Source organism: Octopus bimaculoides, chromosome 18 (genome assembly GCF_046866305.1).
Source record: "Octopus bimaculoides isolate indiv1 chromosome 18, ASM4686630v1, whole genome shotgun sequence".
Lineage (NCBI taxonomy): Eukaryota > Metazoa > Mollusca > Cephalopoda > Octopoda > Octopodidae > Octopus > Octopus bimaculoides.
Window position 1 is genome coordinate 19,364,849 of NC_142945.1, and position 24,708 is coordinate 19,389,556.

Sequence of the window (24,708 nt, forward strand, 5' to 3'; positions counted from 1 at the left end):
AGATGTTGTGTACTGGGAAATGAATAGACTAGAATAGTTCCTGATAACTTTTTCTAATAAGCAATAAGTTTTAAGTGCTTCAGAAGAAACAAAATGAGAATTGTGATATTTGTATCTTTCCTGGTGTTGGTGACGCAAAATTAATATAGTTGGGAATCAAAATCAAATCATAATAACTTCTTTAAAACTTAAAAACAAATTCTGTTGCACAGTGAAATACTACCAGGTATAACACATGCATTGTTTCTTCATTATTCTTGAATCATTGCTGTAAAATTTGTTCATCATTTTAAAATTTTTGACTAACAAAAATCATATAAATACATACAAGTACATGTGATAACATTTTCATCATCTTCTAAGGCAGTGGAGCTGGCAGAAGCATTAGCAATCCAGACGAAGTGCTTGGTGGTATTTTATCCGTCGCTACGTTCTGAGTTCAAATTCCACCGAGGTCAACTTTGCTTTTCATCCTTTCAGGGTCGATAAATTAAGTGCCAGTTGATCGAATCAACTGGCCCCCTCCCCCAAAATTTCAAGCCTTGTGCCTAGAGTAGAAAAGAACATTTTCATCTTCTAATAAAAAAAGGTTGTTGACTTTTTTTTTTTTTTTTTTTTTTTCACAGATGCAATAAGTGTGTAAAATTAATGTGTGATATATTTAGCAATATCTAGTTACTGGAAAATCAGAAATTAATATATAATTTAAACTAGCGCACATAGAGACACTAAGTGGCTACGTGGCGAGGTTATATCTTGAGTGATGACTACATATTTACTTAAGGTGTTTCATTGTCATTAAGAAATTAATACATTACTGCACATGATGTACATTAAATTAGGCTTTTATACATACATAATAGTAAGTAGTAAAGACTCCCTTTGGTCACAAATGACCTTGGGATTGCACCTAGAAAGTTCCTCTCTTTGGCACAAGTTCAGGCAAGGTTGTTTGTAGGAGACCAGCAGTTGCCCATCCATGCCAGTCTCCCCTCTCCATGCCACTAATGTTATCCAAGGGAAAGACAAAGGCCGATACAGCTTGGCACCAGTGACGTTGCAAGTCATTTCTACAGCTGAGTGAACTGGAGCAACATGAAATAAAGTGTTTTGCTCAAGAACAACACACAGCCTGGTCTGGGAATCAAACTCACAACCTCACAATTTTCAGCTGACACTCTAACCACTGAGCCATGCATGTATGTATGTATATATATATGTGTGTGTGTGTGTGTAAATGTTTGTTTTTATGTTCAGTTATAATAAAAACAAGTTTATATTAATCTGAAGAATTACTCCATACTTTTGTAGAGTACAAATTTATTATTCTTTAGCAAGAATATTATTGACAGTGACTTCGAACTTTTAGCCAGCTAAGCCATTATTGGACTGTCATACATATATGTATTTTCTCTTAAATTTTTTTAAATACATCACAGATTACCTCCAACTTCCATTAATAACACACCTATATCCCATCCTATGCATTCAACAAAGGTCTTGATAATGAAATCATCAGAACATGTGATGTTAAAACCAGTGTAGATGTGAACAAAACCAAATGTATCTCAAGATCCATTGATAATATTTTATTAATCTATTGAGAAGAACACCGCATTCAGGGTCTCCTTAAATATAGAGAATTATGGAATTAGTTGTAAATTTACAGATGCTTAACTCACCTGTCTATGACTTATAGGTGTTGTAACACCCAATGCCTTAATGGAGTCATCTCCACTGTGCCAAATTTGCAGCCTACTGGCAAACAAGCAATGCACATACATTGAATATGTGTGTTCAGTAATGTTTACAACATTAGTGCTGCTTCTAATTAATATCTGAATTTAATTTTACATATGCATCATCTGGGCATACCAGCAAATGTTTTTTTTACACTATTTGTATATAGTGTAATTGGCAATTCAGTTCAGGTATGTGATGTTGATAAGCCACAAAAATGGTGAAACATCAATGTCCATCACTCTTGGATAGGATTTGTGGTGAGTTGTCTCACCTGTCTATGACTTTCATGTATTTTAACACCCAGCGTTTTGAAGTCGTCTCCGCCATGCTAAATCACAGCCTACTAACAAACAAGCAATGCACATACATTGAGTATGTGTGTTTGATAATGTTTATATATATATATATATATTAAATACTTAAATGTGTCACAGTAAGTGTTCTCTTCTTCTCATCCCTTTAACATTTCACCTACACCCAGTCCTATTACAGTTTAACATGGTTTTGGCAATGAAATTAGACTTACATATGTTACCACCAGTGTGTATTTTAGAACAAAGATGAATATATCTCAGAGACTATTGATAATCTATTAATTTCCCAACAAGAGCACTCCACTGAGGTCTCCTTCGATATTAAAATAACTTGCAGATATAGTTACAAATATAGGGGATCTATATTTTCTAAAATGAATATACCTATATATTTACATAGATACATACATACATATACGTAAGGGGAGGGAGCATGTAAATATATGTTTGTATATATATACATTTTTATCTTTTACTTGTTTTAATTGTTGGACTGCTGCCATGCTGGGGCACCACCTTGAAGGGTTTTTAATCAAGCGAATCAACTTCAATACTTATATTTTCTTTTAAAGTCTGGTACTTATTTTATTGGTCTCTTTTGCCAAACTGCTATGTAATGGGGACATAAACAAACTAACACTAGTTGTCAAGTGGTAGGAGAGGGACAAAAACACACACACACATACACACAACAAGCTTTGTTTAGTTTCCACTCACAAGGTTTTGGTCAACCTGAGGCTGTAGTAGAAGACATTTACCCAAAATGCCATACAATGGACTGGACATGGAATCGTGGTTGGGAATCAAGCCTCTTACCACATAGCCATGCCTGTCCTCATATGTATGTATATATATATATATATATATATATATATATATGATGGCCGACTACTCTTAGACAAGCCTTGGCTATTGCTGACAGAGTGTCAGCAATGTTTGTGCAAGGATTTTAAATTGAGCACGGCTTGCACAACTCCACAACAGCTGTCACTAGCAATACTAAGAAGTCCAGAGACAAGAAAAATGTAAAATATCCAACTCGGTTGATCAGTGGGTTTTATATACGAGTTTGCCTTCTCCTAGAGGGATGCCTTAAAAACTAAGGACTCCCTCATTCCCAGTGGACTTATTGCATCTTCAGACACTGACCTGAGTATTTCTAAATCCTGGCACATATACATGCAGGCATACATACAGAGATAGAATGAAAGGAAAAAAGATAGAAACAGAGAAAGTATCTTGTATATTCTACTTCATTCTGATGCATCTGACTGTAACTGAAAATTCTACGTGTTACCCAAAGACATTTTTACAAGAGGCTAAAGTGAAGATATTTCAAGCTCCAGTGAACATAACTGGATAATCCTCTGTAAAGAGTTCGATAAAGCAAACTAATTTGACATTATAATTAAGATAGCAAGTTCACAGGGATTATCTAACTGTTACAACACCACCAGTGTTATGTTTTTGTATCTTTGTTCTTGGTGGCGATGGTGGCAGTGATTTGTGTTAATAATGAAGAGATAAAGGAGCAGGTCAGTGACTTAAATAATTGACACAACCTCCATCTAGTGCCTCTAATTACTCCTTTCTAACAATTTTTTTAAATGCATACAAACTTTTAACATGAATCATCTTACACAGATTACTAACCTTAGTTTTTGTTTATTAATCTCTGTGGTTAAAAATAAGGTGTCAAGCTGGCAGAACCGTTAGCCTGCCAGGCAAAATGTTTTGCGGCATTTCCACCATCCTTGCATTCTGAGTTCAAATTCCACTAGGATCAATAAAATAAGTATCAGTTGAGCACTGGGTTCAATGTAATCAACTTAGCTTCTCCCCCGAAATTCCTGGCCTTGTGCCAAAATTTGAAACCAGTATCTGTAGACATATTGAGCTATCCAGTGGAGTTACAGTATAAACAAGAAGAGTTTGAGGGAGATGAAATAAGAATTGTATCAATATTATTATGATCACTTCAAAAGTGATCAAAATAATATCGATCTTTCTAGGGAGTATTGCTCTGTGTATTCATTTTAGATAAAATTATTTTCACTCTTTCTATATATATGTTTACAAACACAATATACATTATCATCATCGTCATTTAATGTTCATTTTCCATGCTGGCATGGTTTAAACAGCTTGGCAAAGCCAGGGGCCCCACCAGGTTCCATAGTTTGTTTTGGCTTGGTTTCTACAGCTGGATGCCCTTCCTGACTCCACAATGTACTGGGTGCTTCTTACATGGTATCATCACCAATGCTTTTTATGTGACACCAGCACCCACACCACTACTTTTACATGGCACCTTGGCTTTAGGATTTCATTTCTGTTGTGGTGGGCAGGTAAGGTTCTGCATTTTTGAGATCGGTCTCCAATACTTCATTCCATGTCTTTCTGGGTTTCCCTCTTTCACAACTTCCCTTCACTATACAGTTAATTATTTACATATAACATTAAATTTTAATTGTATTTTTTTCAAAATGTTCAATATTGCTTTATCATAATGGTCAGATCCTGTTTTATAGTTATGATGCTGTGTATTTATTATATTCAGTCAGATACCCCTTATCACACTCCATTGTCCCAGAAAAGGAAAGAATACATTAGATAATGTAGTTCTGTGTCTAAGAGAGAGAAAAAAACAATTGAGATGGTTATGGGTAGAATGCCTTTGATTATGTATCACTTCGATGAGAATTGATCTTAGGCTAAGCAACAGCAACTTCCTATTGTAAGAGGCTATTTCTGCCAGTGAACTACATATTACCATTTACAGTTATGTAAAGATTTGGGTCAGGAATTTTGACAGTTAAATATCTTTACCAGTGACCAGTCGATGTTTAGCTCCAGGTCAACCCTTACCCAGCAGACTTATGATAAAAGACATTCCAGATATGACCATCCCTTTTGTGTGGATTATCTACCAGTCGATGTTTAGCTCCAGGTCAACCCTTACCCAGCAGACCTATGATAAAAGACATTCCAGATATGACCATCCCTTTTGTGTGGATTATCTACCAGTCGATGTTTAGCTCCAGGTCAACCCTTACCCAGCAGACCTATGATAAAAGACATTCCAGATATGACCATCCCTTTTGTGTGGATTATCTTTTATCTATCAATTGTTCCAGTCATTATACTGTGGTCATGTTGAAGAATTTTAGCCAAATGAATCAACCCCAATATTTTTTTTTAAGCTTGGTATTTATTCTATTGGTCTCTTTTGTTGAACTGCTAGGGTACAGGGACATAAACACACCAACACTGGTTGTCAAACAGTAATGGGAAGACAAACATAGACACAAAGATGCACACATATAGATATGTATACAATGGGCTTCATTCTTATTTAATAAATTAGAGTATGATTTGAGGAAGACTTAATTGCCCTTTCTAGCAAGTTATTCTAATGGTATATTGAGTTAGAAACAAGCTTTAAAAACACAAAACTGTTAAATTCGACACGTTTAGAGTTTCATTAGAATATCCTGCCTTCAGACAAAACAAGCATCTGTTAGTATCTGAGCCTCATAATTTAGATCAGTATTTAACGAACCCTTCTATGATAAGTGGGCAGAGAAAACAAACATTGAGACATCTTTATAGTAGTCTCTTTGTAAACAGAAGACTTGTTCAAATGTTATCATTTGTTTCCTGTTCACCATGTAACTACGCCTGGGCTGTTCATTGTTTGATAAACTGGAGGTTATTGACCCATTAGCATTCATATTATTCTATCAAAAGTAATATTTATTTATTCACATTGTTTTGAATTAATCCTGTATTATTTTGTTACGTTGAGATTTTGATGATGTGATAGTTTATTTTTAGAATAATCTTATAGGATAAGTGTGAGAGGCTGGATCTGGCCAGTATGAACATAAAACAGGCAGAATATTCAGGCCTGATATTGCCAGTTTAAATGTTAAAGGGTTAACTTGCTTGGAAACAGGAGGGGCATTTAGCCATAGAAAATCTGTCTCAGTGAATTTTGTCTGACCCATTCAAGTATAGAGAAGTGGAAGTTAACATGATGACGATGTTAATATTATTATTGTGCATGAATAGTATAACAGTGACATCTATAACCTGTTGTTAAATATAAGATTGATAGTAACTTAGACCTAAAATATTTCATGACACTGACTAATAGAACTAATGGAATAGGGTATTCATTGTGTCCAGCAGATTGGAGTCAGGCATTAATGGCACTGATTGTCTCAATCAATTTCAGTGTTGACGTATCTGAATCTGTTAGTGAGAGTTGTTTCTTCACTTAATATTATCAAGAGCTAAATGGTGTGTCCACAAGATTCTGCCCTATCACCTATCTTCTTCAATCTCTCTCTGCACAACCTCATTACTGTTTTGTACACTATGCATGTAACAGCTTATACTGATGACACTACAATTACATAGTCCTTACAGCTTACACCTCCATAATAAATTAACAGCAATATTCAATAATGATCTGTTACGGTGGCAAACATGCATCATCTTACACTCTGTGTTACACTCAACAAAATTAATATCATCACACTCACACACAAAAAAGCTGAAGCATCACATTTAATAATCTCAAAGATTTTCACACAGCACATTGAGCACAATGAACTAACCTGCTAGAAACAACAACCAGATCTTACTCACATTATTGTTGTAAAAAAATAAAAAAAAAGACAGAGGAATGGTACATTAGAGAATGTAGTCCCAGATACTTCCAATAAGACAGGCTGGTTAGGGTTGGAATGCCTTTGATCACAGGTCTTTTTGATTAAAATTGCACTGTAGCTAAAGAACAACATAGAGGACAACCAAAACCCACTTCAAACATTCAGTGGTCCAGTTCTGCCAAACTGAAAAAACCATGGTACTAGGTTCCAAGTAATATATAACATCCATTGTAGACAATGTATACAAGCTCTGCTTGGATTCCTTAACTTTTCTATATCAAGCAATTTATAAACTACCCTAAACGGTATTCTCCACATTGTTTATAGGCACAGGTTTGGTTGTGTGGCTAGAAAGCTTGCTTTGTAATCATGTGTTAGGTTCAGTCCAACAGCACAGTGCCTTGGGCAAGTATCTTCTACTATAACCCTGGGTTGACCAATACCTTAAGAATGAATTGGCTGATGGAAACAGTGTAGAAGCTTGTCATTCATATATATGTTAGTATGTGTGGCCATTTATTATCTTTTACCTTTTACTTGTTTCAGTCATTGGACTACGGTCCTGCTGGAGCACTGCATTGTAGGGTTTAGTCAGACAAATTGAACCCAGCACTTATTTTTTAAGTCTGATACTTATCCTATCAATCTCTTTTGTTGAACTGGTAAGTTTCAGGGATGTAAACTGACCAACACGAATTGTCAACAAACATGAACACATACACATGTACATATGTATATGATGGATTTTCCACAGTTTCCATCTACCAAATTCACTCACAAGACATTGGTTGGCCCAAGGTTGTTGTAGAGGAATGCTTGCCCAAGATGCCATGCAACAGTAATTACAAAGCAAGCTTTTTTCATGCAGCCACACCTGCACCTAATATCAAAAATTGATTTAACAAATATATAGCACAGTGGCTAAAGTTTAAATGCTGAAAATGAATCATTTGGTTATAAGTTTCATTTCAAGCACTACTCAGGACTAACTTGTTGGCACTCCGTCGAGGGTTCCAGTTGATCCGATCAACGGAACAGCCTGCTCGTGAAATTAACATGCAAGTGGCTGAGCACTCCACAGACACGTGTACCCTTAACGTAGTTCTCGGGGATATTCAGCGTGACACAGTGTGACAAGGCTGACCCTTTGAATTACAGGCACAACAGAAACAGGAAGTAAGAGTGAAAGAAAGTTGTGGTGAAAGAGTACAGCAGGGTTCGCCACCATCCCCTGCCGGAGCCTCGTGGAGCTTTAGGTGTTTTCGCTCAATAAACACTCACAATGCCCGATCTGGGAATCAAAACCGCGATCCTATGACGGCGAGTTCGCTGCCCTGACCACTGGGCCATTGTGCTTCCACACTCAGGACTAAATATAACTCTGCTTATCTCAGTTTGCCTGACTTTTAAAGTTGGTTCCAGTCTTTACTTTTAGATGTAAAAGCAATTTAGCATGGAAAATAGATGTCAATCAAAATAACACCCCTCCTCCAAAACCTGTAAATATATTCAAATTAATTTACCATCCTTACATTCTGAGTTCAGATCTTACTGAGGTTGACTTTGCCTTTCATCCTTTCGCAATCAATAAAATAAGTACCAGGTGAGCACTGGAATCGATGTAATCAACTCAACTACTCCTGAGTAAGTGTATAAAAACTGTACCCCTCTACCAAGCCATGTTGAGCCTGTGTGGCAGAGTAGGCTCATCAAACCAGTATCATCTTGAGTATCTTGAGCTTAAATTCATGGCCTTCATATCAGACCATTGTTGGTGGAGAGAACATGCTGAGGCCTTCATCCTGCTGTGAACTGAACATAGGCAATCCAATCCAATTTGCCATCATCTTTGTCATATTTTTATTATAGTTGTATGGATGTGCAATATGTCATATCACTATTCATCTATAGTAATTGTTCTCAATGTTTTGTAGTTCAGCTTATCGCTTTAACATCCACTTTTCCATGCTTACATGGGTTGAATGGAATTTATTGAGGTAGATTTTCTTTAGATGGATGCCCTTCTTGTCACCAACCCTCATCAGTTTTCAAGTGAAGTAATATCCCCCACCTGTGAGTGAAGGCATGTGGCTTAGTGGTTAGGGTATTCTGCTCACAATCATAAGATTGCAAGTTCAATTCCCAGTAGGGCACATTGTGTCTTTGAGCTAGACACTTTATTTCTCACTGCTCCAGTCCACTCAGCTGGAGCCCTCTGTGTCATAACTGACAGAGTGCCAGTAATATTTCCCCATGGCTGGACATGTTTTCTCAGTAGTTTGAAGGACACTTCCTGTATGATGGTGACACTCATTTACAACAATCATGCGATGTGAAGATGAAAAGACACTAACACTTACACACACACAGATACATATGCACATGATGTATGTATATATATATATATATATATATATATATATATATAAAAAAGAGAGTTTGTATGTGTGTGTATATGCGTATGCATTTGAAAACTGAGCTGCCGATTTTGACGTATGGCGTATCAAAAGAATCAGTAATCTACCAAATATACTTTATTTTCACTTACATATTTTCTACATTATCTCAACAACCGGCTATAGTTATTTGAAATACACTGCTCTACAACAACTGGGTTTCATTAGAAAGTGAAAATAGTTTCACACTTTCAATTTGAACCAAAATTACAAAGTGTTGCATTACGAGAGTGACGATGTGTGAACAATGAAAGTAATGTTTTTCCGAATGAGTCACATCTGTACTACAATAAAGAAAGCTGCTTATCATCTATCTACCAAATAAACTATGATTTTAGCACAACAACTCTTTTTTACTACTATAATAACCTTGGAATGAGGTCAGGTTGCACAATTTTGAGGTCATTTTGGGGCAATATTTTGATTTGCTTCTAATATTTCACTTTTGTCCGATGTTTCATGCTTGCATAGAATTCTACTCAGACAAACATCTATGAAAATGTATACGTAAATATTGTATTAAAATAAGCCACAACCAAAAAATTTCACTGAAAGACATCCGTTCCTCTAAATGTTATGAGGAAATACAGTTACTCACTCTCTCTCTCTCTCTCTTTCACATGCACACACATACATACAAAAAAAAAACATATGCATATGTATTTATGCACATGTATATGAAAGATAATGTGTGTGTGTGAGAGAGGGGGGGGGGGGTGAGCGAGTGAGTGCCACTTACACATACATGCAAATAAATACATGACACACACACCTTCAATCACTCTCTTTCTCTTTCATGCACATGTCCATTTCATATATACAAACATACATCTTTCACTTTTTGCTCTCACTTCAAAGCAAATGTTGCCATTTCACTTTCTCATTTCTTTCAATTTTCTACTCTCTTCAAAGCATAAAGAAATAAAAAAATTTTAGGGAAATTAACAATCATATGATCAAGGTGACAACTTTGCTGCTTCAAATGAAAGAATTGCCATAACATAACTTCCTTTGGCGCGCACACACACACACACACACACACACACACACACACACACACACACACACACACACACACACACACACTCTAGGTAAAACTTCTGTACGAATTATGTTATTTCTTGTTGTGTGCACACACAAAAATTACAGCTCAAATCCAATTGAAATTACCTTTTTCTATTCTGTAATTTGTTTGTAATGAACATATCTTTGATATAAACTTAAAGGAAGTTTTCCCAGAAATCCTGTCCTTTACCTGTTGTTTCTAGCATGTCCGAGGTGACACTGGGATGCATTGCTTGTATATATATAAAAACAAGTTTCTTTCAGTTTCTATCTACCAAATCCACTCACAAGGTTTTGGTCAGTTCAGAGCTATAATAGAAGGCACTTAGCTGAGAGGTCATACAGTGGGACTGAACCTGAAACGAAGTGGTTGGAAAGCTAGCTTCTCAGCCTCACATCCATACCTACACCTATTAAGTAGGTTTTTTAATCCCTATTTTCTTTGCTCACATATCCAACGTGTGCTTTTTGATATATATATATGTGGATGGATGGACGGACAGACGGACATGGGTTAGTGTCTCCTGTGTTAAAATTCTTATGAAACTTCGTAAAATTAAAGATTTATATCATGAAATTATATTGGATCTTGGTGCATCATTAGTGAAGTTTCTGCCCATATTTCTTTCTTTCTTGAAGAAACTTGTAGGGGATTACAGTAATGTCCAACTCATGTTGCATTCCTGATAAAGATTTCTTTTGAAAAGATGGTTTAAATATTTTATTTCTAAGAAAAATAACAAACACCTCTAAACACCAAGCATCCTTCTTTCGTTCCTGTAATTTCACAACACCCGCAAGAGGGCACTACTCCCTCATCATCATTATCATCATCAAACACCTGTTTTCCATGCTGGCATGGGTTGGATGGTTTGATAGGAGTTGGCCAGCTGAAGAGCTGCCCAGGCTCTATGTCTGTTTTAGCATGATTTCTAAGGCTAGATTACCTTCCTAATGCTAACCACTTTACAGAATGTATTGGGTGCTTTTACACACCACCAGCACAGGTGCATTTATGTGGCACCACCACCCACAAGGTTAGGAATGCTCAGCTGGTGAGGGATGCAGGGAACAGCCTGTATACAAGGACAACCATGCTTTTATTTAGCTTGACGTGTCTTTTTAAGCACAGCAAACCGCCAGGAGCCTCAGTCACCTGTTGTCCTCTCTGTGAGTCTCAACATCCTAAGAAATAGAAGTTGTTTCAATTTTTAAAAATATCATCAAAAAGATATAAAACATGCATCGTTGCCTCATTTTCTTTAGTTTATCACACATTGTAGGCATATGCATGGCTGTGTGGTTAAGAAGCTTGCTTTGCAACCATGTCGTTTCAGGTTCAGTCCCACTGCATGGTACATTGGGTGTCTTGATTGTAGCCTTAGGCCAACCAATGCCTTGTGAATGAATTTGGTTGTAGGAAACTGTAGAAGCATGTGTGTGTGTGTCTGTGTCTGTTCTCACACAACCACCACCATCACCACCACTTGACAACTGGTATTTATTTAAGTCCCTATAACTTAGCAAGTCAGCAAAAGAGACCAATAAAATAAGTACCAAGCTATATAAAAAAATAAGTAGTGTGGATAAAGATTACAGTTGTATTAGATGATGATTGACACATTGCGTAAGTTGCATCGTTTAGTTAATATTAAAAAAAGTACTTTATATGTAGTTACCATTGAAAAAAGAAATTTCCTCCTATTTTTACTTGTTCCTTGAGCCAAGAAAGAAATCTCTAGATGGATGCAGCAAATATTGTCTTCAGTAAGAAAATAAAGGTATCTTCCTTGGTTTCCACCATGAATATACAATTGTTCAATCAGCTGAATTACCTACTCAATGAATTACCTTGTAAGTGGTTGAGTATTCCACAGATCTATCCTTTACATAATTCTCAGGTAGAATCAGTGTGACAAGGTTAAACCTTTAAATAACAAGTACAATCCATTCATTGGTTTTTCACACAGTTTCTGTGTACCAAATTTCACCCACAAGGCTTGAGTTAACCAAAGATTATGGTAAAAAGCTACTTTGCCAAGATACCATGGGATCAAACCTGGAACCTCATGATTGGAAAGTAAACTTCTTAACCACTTGACCGTGCTGTATCCATAAGAAAGTACATTTTAGGAAGACAGGTTGGTCATGTCTGGAATGCTTTTGATCATAGGTTTGCTCAGTCAAAGTTGACTTGCAGCTGTACAGCATCCTCTTTTTCCTTTTTTATTCCTTTCTACCATTTACCATGAAGGGTGCTGAAAAGAAGGAACTGATGATCTCATAAATTCAGAATCTCTTGAAGAATTTACTGAGGTGCTTCTCTTGGTCTTTTCCAGGCATGTAACAGAACATGTACTTTGCACTGGCACTCTGTCAGTTACAATGACAAGTGTTCCAATTGATCCAATCAACAGAACAACCTGCTCATGAAATTAATGTGCAAGCGGCTGAGCAGCTCACGAACATGCATAATCTTAACATAGTTCTCAGGGAGATTCAGCATGACACAGAATGTAGCAAGGCTGGCCCTTTGAATCACAGGTACCACTCCTGGTGGATTTTGCATTCCAATCCAACAAAATATTGATTACAGCATTAGGCTGTATATTCACTCAAATTCATATTAGAATTTGGTGGCCTGATTGAGTAACAATTAAGTGAATGCATGTTCTCAACATTTTGGCTAATAGTTCAAATCTTGTAAAGTCATTAAACTCTCTTTTGCTCTCTCTCTCTCTCTCTCTCTCTCTCTCTCTCTCTCTCTCTCTCTCTCTCTCTCTCTCACACATAAGATGATGTTGTTAACTTCATTCTCTGTTTCATATTGGTGGGCTGAAAGGATTTCAATTCAGCCATGATTCATTAAACAGCTTGTTAATGGTGAGAAAGCCGTAAAAATTTTTAAGGAAAAAAATTGGTCTTTTCTACTGACCACTGAGTCATCATCTGACTTTTTAGTCCTATTTACATGTTGTTTTCGCCTTTTCTCTCTTGGGGTAATGTCCATGTATGGTGGCTGTAGAACCTTAAAAAAAATGCAAAGAGGTTTTGGCTGTGATTTATCTAGTCAAGCACTTGAAGTAAAATTACTCTCCAAAGCATTTAATACCCCTGTTGCCACCTTCAAAAAAGGATTCAGTTTGAATTCTTGTAAGTTAGTGACTGAAGGGGGGAAATATGGGTAGAAAGTGTTCCAGAAATTTGCAAGTCTTGTGGCAAACCTTTGCAAAAAAGGGTTTATTATTTTGTAAGTTGAGGGTAAGGGGGAGAGGTTTTGGGCATTGCATGAATCAGTCAGTCAGCAAACTCAAAAGAGCAGAAGATGATGTTTGCAGTAGAAGATATAAAGCATGTTTGAATATCTTGACAGAATGTTGTTATTGTTTAGCTCCATGTCAAGCTTCTAGTTAAAGATGTTCCAGCCTTGATCATCTCAATTTGTTGTATATTACTAGCTGAAATCCCCAGCGTTGCCTGAGTTAACAACTCAGAGAATTAACAGTAGCATCGCAAAGCTCTTTATCTAACTTATAGTAAATCTTTTCAGGAAAAACACTCAGTGAAATTTCGGTCTAAGAACACTTTGTAGACATTTTCATTTTTTTTCTTTTAAAATGCTAAAAGCTAAACATGTTGGGATGTCATGAAGAGAAAAATATTAAATTCTGGGGTCCCACAAGATGAGAGGAGTGTTTTGATAAATTTCATTAAAGATTGTATCCACCTTTTTAAATGTAATATGTTTTTTTAATTTTTTATGAGTATATTCACCCTCTAAAATAATTTTTGTTTCATTTAATGTCTAATTCAAATTAGCATAGCAAAGTTTGTCCACAAAATATAACTAGCGTTTCCATGATTTTTAAAACATCATATAAAGTTTCCATGACAAAATGTTTAGGAACTACTACTCTAATTCACTGTACTGTGATCAAGTTTATATGTATAAAATGAAAGATTTTGAAGCTTAATTTTATATAGCTGGTATCAGAAAATAATTGTAAAATAAAGTGAAAATAACAGCTTGTGTAGTTAAAGAGCTTGTGTTGCAGCCACATGGTTGTAGATTTAGTCCCATTGCATAGCACCTGTGGCAAATGTTTTATATTATAACCCTGAACCAACCAATGCCTTGTGAGCAAATTTGGATGATGGAAACTATCAAAAGCCATCATTGTGCGGGGTGGGGTGATTGGATTTGACCCCTACCTCCATCACTTGACAATCAGTGCTGGTTTGTTCACATCCCCATAACTTAGTAGTTTAGCAAAAGAAACTGAATAAATAAGTTCCTGACTTTAAAAAAAATACATTAGGGTTGATTTGTTCAACTAAATCCTTTGAGGTGGTGCTCCAGCATGGCTGGAGTTCAATGAGTGAAATAAGTAAAAGATAAAAGATATCTACCACAGAGCAAATGGTTTATTTACATAAAAATCTCTACAAATTTCCTTTCTCATTAATTCCCTCAAATCTAATTTAACCTTGTTTACAATAAATATATCAATTGAAAGTCCATGTGAGTAGATCTTGCCTTGGACTGTCTCATTGATGTGTAAACTAATCAAAACATTTTCTTGATGCATTTTGTACCTAAAGATTGAGGAAGAGGAGTAAATGACTTTGGATTTTTAATTTAAGAGCAAATTTTATGTTGTTTGAGATTTAAATTTGAATTAATACTCGGCTACCCATTACCCGTTGAGTCACTGGGAACCTCTGAGTTTCCCAGCAATAGAGTTTTGTTTTGTGGGCTTTTTCTTTTCCAGGTTATTTCGCATGTTTTCAATGAATGTGAAATTGAAATCACATGTAAACAACTCCTTTCCTTAGAAAAGGATAGATTTGGCTGTTATTTCTTGCACACCCTGCTACCATGTAACAGGTATTTCGGGTCCTTTATCGCAAATAGCTGTTATGTGATAGCAGGGCATGCTAGAAATAGCAGCCATTTTTTTGGAGGTGAGATACGTTGAATGCACTCAAAAACCCTATGGAAAAAAGCTATTTCACACCAAGGTTACGAACAGGTCTTTTACAAAATATTTACCGTATTTTTAAAGTCATTTACTTTGAAAAATTTTTTAAATATGCCAAAAAAAAATTTTTGTAATGGTATTCACTTGAAAGTAATTTTAAAAAACATTAAAATATTGTCTGTTTAAAGAAAGCTAAAATATAAATACTTACTGTTCAAACAACTTACATTTTTGAAATCACATTCTAAATGATTAAAATATTGTGTTTAACAAAAGCGAAAGCAGAAACATTTACTGTAAAAAAAACAAATCATATTTTTTGTTGTAAAATCACTGTCTAATTGAAAGGTTAGAGCTTCTTCCCATTTAAGATGAAGTTATATTCAGAACATTTTCCCATTATGCACCATTTTGGGTATTTATAGCCCCCCCCCCCCCAACACCGAATATCTCAATAATTGTTGCTCTGATTTACTCAAAACTTGTTTCATTCCGTTCGTATTAACATTTCAGGGTAAACTTCATTGTGTTTTCCTATTATGTGCCAGTTTGGCTGGGTAACATTGCAAGCAAGCAAGCAAGATTCAAACTGACTTTTAATGTATTATAGATAACAAATATCTCTACAAGAAAAAGTAATTTGTTTTTAAATTACTGTATATTACTGGTTGTCTATGAAACTGAAAAGGAATGTAAGGTTCAGTTCACTTGTGAAAAAGGTATTTATACAATAGTTTATAAATACTATAGAGAATAATCAAGGCTCTCTTAAGGCATATATACATTGAGCAGTTGCCCAGGAGCCTCACAGGTCTAGGGGCCTGATTCTGATTTATGCTTGCTGTGGCTTGCTGTCAATAAATCAAAACTATGGGGCTCAGTGCATTGATTTGCCTGAGAGACCTATAAATCTGCTAAGAGAGACTTGACAATAGTACTAACATATTTGTAGGAAGACAAGAAACTTTAATATAATTTACACACACAATGTTAAGCAACAAATCATTACTCAAAAGATTAGTTGTGATTAAGAAGCTAAGGGAGACAATTCTAGAATTTAAATTAAACTATCTTAGAAATAGAATGCATTGGGAATGTGTCTAATTTTTGGCAGTACAGTAACAACACTATGTATGTTTTGGTCTTATTAGACCTCATCAATGAAGCAAAGTCTACCGCTCAGTAGAAATAAATAATTTATGCATCATTATCATCAACATTTAATGTCCATTTTCCATGCTGGCATAGATTGAATGGCTTGACAGGAACTGGCAAGGTCAGGGGCTGCACCAAGTTCCATAGTCTGTTTTCACTTGATTTCTACAGCTGGATGCCCTCCCTGACACCAGCTACTTTACAGAGTGTACTGGATGTTTTTTTTTTTATGTGGCACCAGCACCTACAGCAATGCTTTTTATGTGGCACCTTGGTTTGAGGATCTCAGTTCTCTTGTAGTGAACAGGTCCAGTTGTTTGACTTATCATCACCATTATTTTGTTTGCTTTCCATGTTAGTATGGGTTGGATAGGTTGGCATGTCACATCTCGTGTTTCATTTTCATTTTTGGCTTGGTCTTTATGGCTGGATACACTTCCTCTCTTCAACCACTTCACAGAGTATACTTGGTACAGGCACTACCTTTATTGTTTATACTTGTAGAATATAGCAAATAGATTGAAGAGTAGGTGGAGAAAAGATGAATGATGGGCAAAAATGTGAACGAGTGATTGACATGAGCAATAGAAGGACAAGAATGTTTCAAAGACCAGGAAAGTGGCAGATGCAAACTTGACAAGGACATATCTGGCTGCAGAGTCAAATCTGTATACATGCATACATATACATACACATTATATCCTCCTATTTCTGTCACTACCACTATTTTCAACATCAGTTTTGCCATGCTTTTATTTGTCTGGGTCTTCTGCAGCAATTTGTGTTGCCAATCAACATGGTCATTGTCATCTCTTCTGTGAGGCTCACCATCATTAGACCAGTCTTCAACACTTCCTCCAATGACTTCTTAGGTCTCACTCTACTTTAATACTCTGCACTTCCTTATGCAGTCTTTATCTTCTACAGGCATCATGTGTCCATACCATTAGTCTTTTCTTTCATACACTGCAAGTGACTCTTCCCTACTCCCAGTTTTTCTTTCAGTCCCTTTGTATTTTGTCATTCATGCACACTGTCATTACACATCCAGTGGAGAATGCGTGCTTCATTTCTTTCTAGTCTTCACAAATCCTCTGTCTAACTACCATACAACATTACAATTTGTACACAAGCATCATAAAAATCTGCCATTCATTCTAAGAGAGAAGCCCTATGTTATCAACAGAAATAACTCCCTGATCTTTCCCCAGCTAATTTTTACTCTTGCCTACAATACTTTTGGAACACCCACCTCCACTGTTAATTAGACCACCAAGGGAGCCTTCCTATAATTTTTAAGATTTAATTTCTTCTTGTATATATATATATTTCTTTTTGCTTAAGATAATGAGTTCTTATTTTTACTAGTCTTTTTTTGTTGGGAAAGGATATGCTTTACATGATAAAACTCTAATCTGCAGTACTATGGGTATAGGTGTTGTATGTAACCTAACAAACATTTTTATTGCCATCAAATGCTCAGCAGTAACCAGTCACAAGATGTCATCATCACTGTATGTTTTTTTGTTTTCAACTTACCATGGTTTGGACTAGACTTCAGGTAGCATTCTACAGACAGATGCCCTTTTTGATACCTACTGTTACTTATTCTTAGAGTATGGTACTTTACTCTTGGTCTTCACATGTTGCAGTACCAAATATATTGTTTATGTGGAACATAAACATTACCAATGCCCAAGCACACACACACACACACACACACACACACACACACACAATAGTCTTCCCTACAGTTTCTGTCCACTAGATTTTATTGAAAGATATTGATCAGCTCAAGGTTATAGTAGAAGACATCCAAGGTGGCATAGTAAAATCTAATCCAGAATCGTGGTTGCAAATTGAATCTCTTCTTGATATAGTCATCCCTATATGTATGTGTATATAACATGTCTGTGTGTGTTTATATTTTGTTTAGGCATTGCAAATACTAATAACCTGGTGTAGAACTCAGTATACATATGCTTCAGAACAAAGTGCTAGTCAAGTAAAGAGCAGTAACAAGAAGAGATGACAAAGGAATAAGTGCTTCTGTTATAACCTTCATTAGCTTACAACTGTTTCTGCTGTTAGATGCAGAGGACTAATAGCTGAATGTCTGAGTAAGCCTCAAATGTAAAGTTCATAAGATAATCAGTTATTCCTTTGTCATCTCATTTCTTTATATATTTATATATATATATATATATATATATATATATATATATATATATATATATATATATATATATATAATATGTATATACATTATATATATATATATATATATGTGATGTGTGTGTATATACATATATATATGGGTATATATATGTGTGTGTATATAATCAGACTGGAGCCTGGTGTTGCCATCCGGTTTCACCAGTCCTCGGTCAAATCGTCCAACCCATGCTAGCATGGAAAGCGGACGTTAAACGATGATGATGATGATGATGATATATACATATATATAATGGGTATATATATGTGTGTGTGTGTGTATGTATATATATATATATATATATATATATATATACATATATATATAATGTATATATATATGTATATATATATATATATATATATATATATATATATATATATATATATATATATATATATATATGATTGTGTGTGTGTGTATATATATATATATATAAATTGTAAATCCCAAAAATAACAACAAAAATACAAAGGATTCTGCGGTACACGTGTTTCAAGCTTTATATCAGTGTATAATTTACAATACAAAGCTATCTTCAGCCGCAAAAGTATTTCTCTCCCAGGAAATTATATCACATTGGCGTTAAAGGAGGAAGAAAGGTGTGATATAAGAGGTGAAGATCCTTTCGGTATTTTGTATAGTACTATACCTCGTATAATTCTCCATTTACACATAATATATATATATATATATATATATATATATATATATATATATATATATATATATATATATATATGTATATATATATAACCTGCCCACTTATGAGTACTCGTCATACATTGGACAATAAACTTTACTTGCGAAAACCTGTTGAGGCAAATGAGATCAAAATTGCTGACATGGCCTGATTGGCACTCGTGGCAGTGGAACGTTAAAACCACCATCCAAGCGTGATCGTTGCCAGGGCCGCTGATTGGCTCACGTGCCTGTGGCACGTAAAAAATGCCATTCAAGCGTGATTGTTGCCAGTGTCGCCTTACTGGCACGTGAAAAACAACATTCGAGCGTGGTTGTTGCCAGTGCCGCCAGACTGGCTCCTGTGCAGGTGGCACATAAAAAACACCTGTTGAGTGTGGTCATTCACAGTACCACTTGACTGGCCCTCATGCCAGTGGCACATAACAGCACCCACTACACTCTCGGAATGGTTGGCGTTAGGAAGGGCATCTAGCTGTAGAAACTTTGCCAGATCAGATTGGAGCCTGGTGCAGCTGTTGGCTCTCCAGACCTCAGTCAAACCGTCCAACTCATGCCAGCATGGGAAGTGGATGTTAAACGATGATGATGAATGTATATGTATATATATGAGCAGCCCATGATAGGTATTAAAAAAAATACATTTAGAAACAATAATTTATTGGCAAGGATTGTAGGCTTTTCCCATATTGAGCATTGGTAAGCTGAAAAAAATTTTTTATAGCTCCCAGTTAGCAACTTGAGTTGCGTTGAATGCGAAATGTATGTATTGTATGTACATGTTTGTAATATGTATGTATGTGTGTGTTTGTGTGTAATTTAACAAATGTCCATCCATCTATCTTCACCACTTGAGGATAGAATCCTCAAGTACCTCTACCATAGAGTTCTATCAGAAGCAGCCATTGTTAGACTTTCTGGCTGGATTACTAAGCATGACCAACTGAGACTATAGATATTATCCTACCATATAATTCATGTTCTACCCCTAGGTCTCCTGCTGGTTGGCTCAGCATGAAGAACATGTCTTGCAACTCTTCACTGTGACATTCTTATGACATGTCTGTTGTGCCAGAGCTGTGACCTCTTATTGAAGAGAAGTTGCAGCTCAGCCAGGAGAGACTTCCATGATGTCTTTATATATAATTTTACTCTTTTAGTGGATTATTATAATTTCACAACAGTACTGAAAATACTCTGCACTCTGCCATTACCACTAATATTGAACAAGCCTGTAGCTATGAACCATTGAAGGAGCCTCTATGTAATTGCTCAACTTGCTTGAAATCGTAGCCCAAATCTTCCTCACCTCACTTCTTACCATTTTAAACAAAAAGGTCATACTGGATAATGTGATGACAAGTTCCTTGCATGTAAGAAAAACGCAGGATAGTCATAGCTGGAATGTCTTTGATCATAGGTTTACTCAGTAGTATCTGACTTAGGGCTAAGAAGCAACAACAATAATAGTTGTTTTATGATATATCTTGATCAAAAATGTGGATAAAATAATAAATGAGTGGTTGAAGACTTATTTGAATATGAAGGAAATAAGAACACAATTTTTGGTCCATAGAATCATTGGCATTGCTACATTATAAGTTTGATTTCCTGTGGCATAGACTGAAAGTATTCCCTGCATTTCATTTGTACAGGAGAAAGGGTCTGTGCCCATGAATTTCACAGGTCCTGTGAGTTCAACATAGTCCATGTTCCTTCTCAACAGCTGCATGATTATTGAGGGCAAGGAGGTGGTGGGAAGTTTCCAGTGGGCTGACACCCTGAGGGAGAAGGATTGGTTAAAAGTGGTTTGTATAGGGAGGTGGCTTGGAGAAGAGTGAGCACAATGTGAGTAATGAGTGAATCAGGATTACCTGGAAGTGGCCTCAAAACCAGACAACCCTAAGGAGTAGAAAGCATATATTGGTGGCACAGTGAAAGGACAACATATTTATCAGTCAGAGATTGAATATGTTGGCAAAAAACTTCATATCAATTAATCAATTGGGGTCTATGGTGGGTGTATGTATCACAGTATAACAGTCCTGTAAGTGGTATCAGTATTCCATTGTGAGTCTTGCCTGAACTTTGTAAAGCATTAATGCATGTTGGGACTGAATTATTTTTGTAGTCCTACAGAAGGAGACTTGTCTTTGCTATGTTGAAGATGTGCAACCAGCAAAAGAGATCCTCAATGATGGTGGGGCCTGGCATTGATAGTAACCTTGAGGATTCTACTTGTATGTTGTTCATGTTTAGAGAGCATAGGGTACAATATTGTTCTCTTGAGGTGTGGTGTGATTGTTCATGCTGTTGAAAAAGATAAGATTGGGCTTTGGACATTAGTAATGTCACTTTAAGGTGGATTGACTGCTTCACCATCTGTTATTTATTAACATTTTAGCATTCAGCTTACTCTGTCAAACATAATACTTTTTTATTCATGTTGTTTTGAATTAATTATGCATTATCTTATAGCTTCAAGATTTCAATGCTGCAATTATTTATTTTTAGAATGACATTGTCGAGTAGGTGTTAGAGGTTGGATCTGGTCAGTTTGAACATAAAACAGATAGAAAATTTAGTCTGGATATGGTTGGTTTAAATGCTAAAGGATTAAGCAAGCTGTCTGTAGCAATTGCCAAATCACATCCTTTCTCAACTCTAGCAAATACAAAATAACTGAGGAGATATGATAATGGACTACCAATTCTGATATATTGAGTTGAGCTGTTTTGTTGTTTTAAGCAGAATATTTAATAATACTTACCTCAATTGACTTTGCAGTTAGAAATAACAATCAGCTTCTCTGAAAATACTACCTGAAGTAGAGTTATATCTTGTCCAAAGGAAGATTTGTTTATTCTGTTAAAACACTATGAAACTGGAGCTTTAATCCTTTAAAGGTTTTTGGGACTCTTTTAAAAATTTTTTACACATTTACTCTCTCCCTCTGTTGATCAGGTTTGATGCTATTTTCCTGTTAGTCACATGACATTGGATATTTCCATTTCCATCTACTGTTAATTCAGCAACCAGTTAATACTTGATTTTATTGATTATTCCCATTATTTTAATATCATTTATGATGTATCGTGGATTGTAATATTACTGCTAATACTTATCTTCTTTCCAGATATTATTCAAACTTATAAAATTCACCTGAAGTTCAGATGTGAATATATGGAATTATATGACAAAAAAAAGCCAGAGTTAACCACAAATCACATTCTTATTTTATATTTCGATGTTTAGCAATAAACATATAAGCTCTAGCAATATATAAATGTCATTCAGCTGTAGGTTGACCACATTAGTACTTGTTGTCTGTTAAGTGTGTTGTTTGTTGCAATTTACAAACCACATCTTTTCTCAGCTATAGCAGAGTTGAATAACTGAAATGACATGATATTGGACTCTTTGCTCAGAGATCTTGAGTTCAAATCTGCTTCAGCTATTTTGTCATATATTTATGTTTGTTCTTGTCATGGTAGTGCTGGAAAATGTTTAGATTTTTTATGTTAGTATTGGAAAATATATGTAAAACAATTAAGATGCATACCTCAGTGCCCCAGTCTGCCGAAAATAGGTACCAGAAGTGGAATTTAAACCAGACACACTAATGTCCTGCCTAGGAAGAAATTCAATTGTCATCTACAAAACTTAAGTAAATTTTTGGTTACACCCAATGATGATTCCTTGAAATATTTCTTTTTTTTAAATATTATTTGTAGGAACTGATCAAAATTTCAAAAGCCTAATATTAAGTAATTTAAAAAAGAGAATTCTGGCAAATACCATGGAATAGTCACTTCAGATTTAAAGCTAACTATTCAGCAATTTTCATTAGGTTTGAAGATAATATTGAGGAATGAATATACTTATCCTCATAGCTGAAGATCAGAAGTAGGGCTTCTGACACAACCACTACTCTTTACCATGCATTGGCTGTCTTGTGTTGGAGCTGTACACTCCACCAGAGTCCCTCCTGTCCCTGATGTCATCACTCCATCTTCATTTGTGTTGCTTGCAATCTATTTTCTGTCTATCCAGTCTCAAAATATGTGGGCACAGAGATTCTGGGCCTTGATGATGTGGTCAAAGTATTGCAATTTTTGCCATCAGACCACCATCACCAGCTTTCAGCTCACTTTCATCTCTTCCAGGACTCGAGTGTTTACTGTACAGACCACTCTACTGGTCCACAGCACTTGCCTGTACTATGTCGTCTCAAATGCTCTCAGTCACTTTGTGTCGGCAATTTTAGGGTCTATGCTTTACAGCCAAACAACACTACAGGTGACACCAGCCTTCATTACGTTGATTACCACCCTGCTGACTGAGCTCCAGAGACTTCTCAGCAAAGTTAATTTAGTCTTTAATGAGTTTCAACTAGAGGTCTGCTCCAAAAAGACTGAGATCATAGCAGTCCCCAGGAAACTAGAGTAGCTTACCATATGATGCCAAGGGATCAACCTAGCAACAATAGAAAGTATAACTATAAAGCCACCAAGTTGATTATTGATTAATTCCAGTAAGCATGATTAAATGCAAATTCAGTTCATGAAGAAAAAAATCACTGACACATTGCTGGGAGGGTTCTTTAGTCCTCCTGAACTCATTTTTTTTAGTGCTGGTGACTCAATGAAGTAGATTCATTTCATGCTAAAGACTGGTTGAAGGGAAGACCATAGCAAAATGTTGAGACCCATCCAACCCATACCAACATGGGCAAACAGATATAAAATGATACTGAAGATACTGATATCATTCATTCATTTAATATGCATTTTTCCATGCTAGCAGACATATATTATGATTTGCACACTGCCATTTCATATCAAGATTATTAGTTTCTAATGTTTCTTGTGTGCAAATGTATGTATGCGTGTGCATGTATATATATACATATATATATAGTGTATGCTTTTTTTGATACTGTTGACACTGCTGAGTTGAATGGTACTGACTAGGTGTTAAAACCATGATAATATCCATTAGGCAGCTGATGATGCGCTTGTTCTTTGCGAATCTTTTATATCTTGTTTTTTCATTGTTCTAAGTTGTATTTCATTCTCATAGAGTTGGGCTTGTTAAGGGGTTCTTGGTTTATGGTGGTTTTGTTGTTTATATCATACCATACAGTGATATTGCATAATTGTCCGTTATAGGGATTTTAATTCTGGTTACAGTAATACTTATTTAAGTGTTCTAGTTTATGTAGGTTTTGTCATATATATACATACATACATATGCATACATATATATGATTTTCTTCCCCTTCCTTTCTTTAAAAAGTTGATAAAGTACCAGTCCAGAGCATTGAGTTAGTGGAATTGTTAAAGCATCAGACAAGATACTTGTATCTGTTCTGATTACATGCATTCTGATGGCAAT

At 35.7% G+C, this 24,708-nt stretch overlaps 1 protein-coding gene across 4 annotated transcripts in view; it reads left to right on the forward strand.

The window, feature by feature from the left end:
* Positions 1-24,708, forward strand: part of LOC106882204 (HBS1-like protein) — a 90,617-nt gene that overhangs the window by 25,652 nt on the left and 40,257 nt on the right. The window lies entirely within an intron of this gene.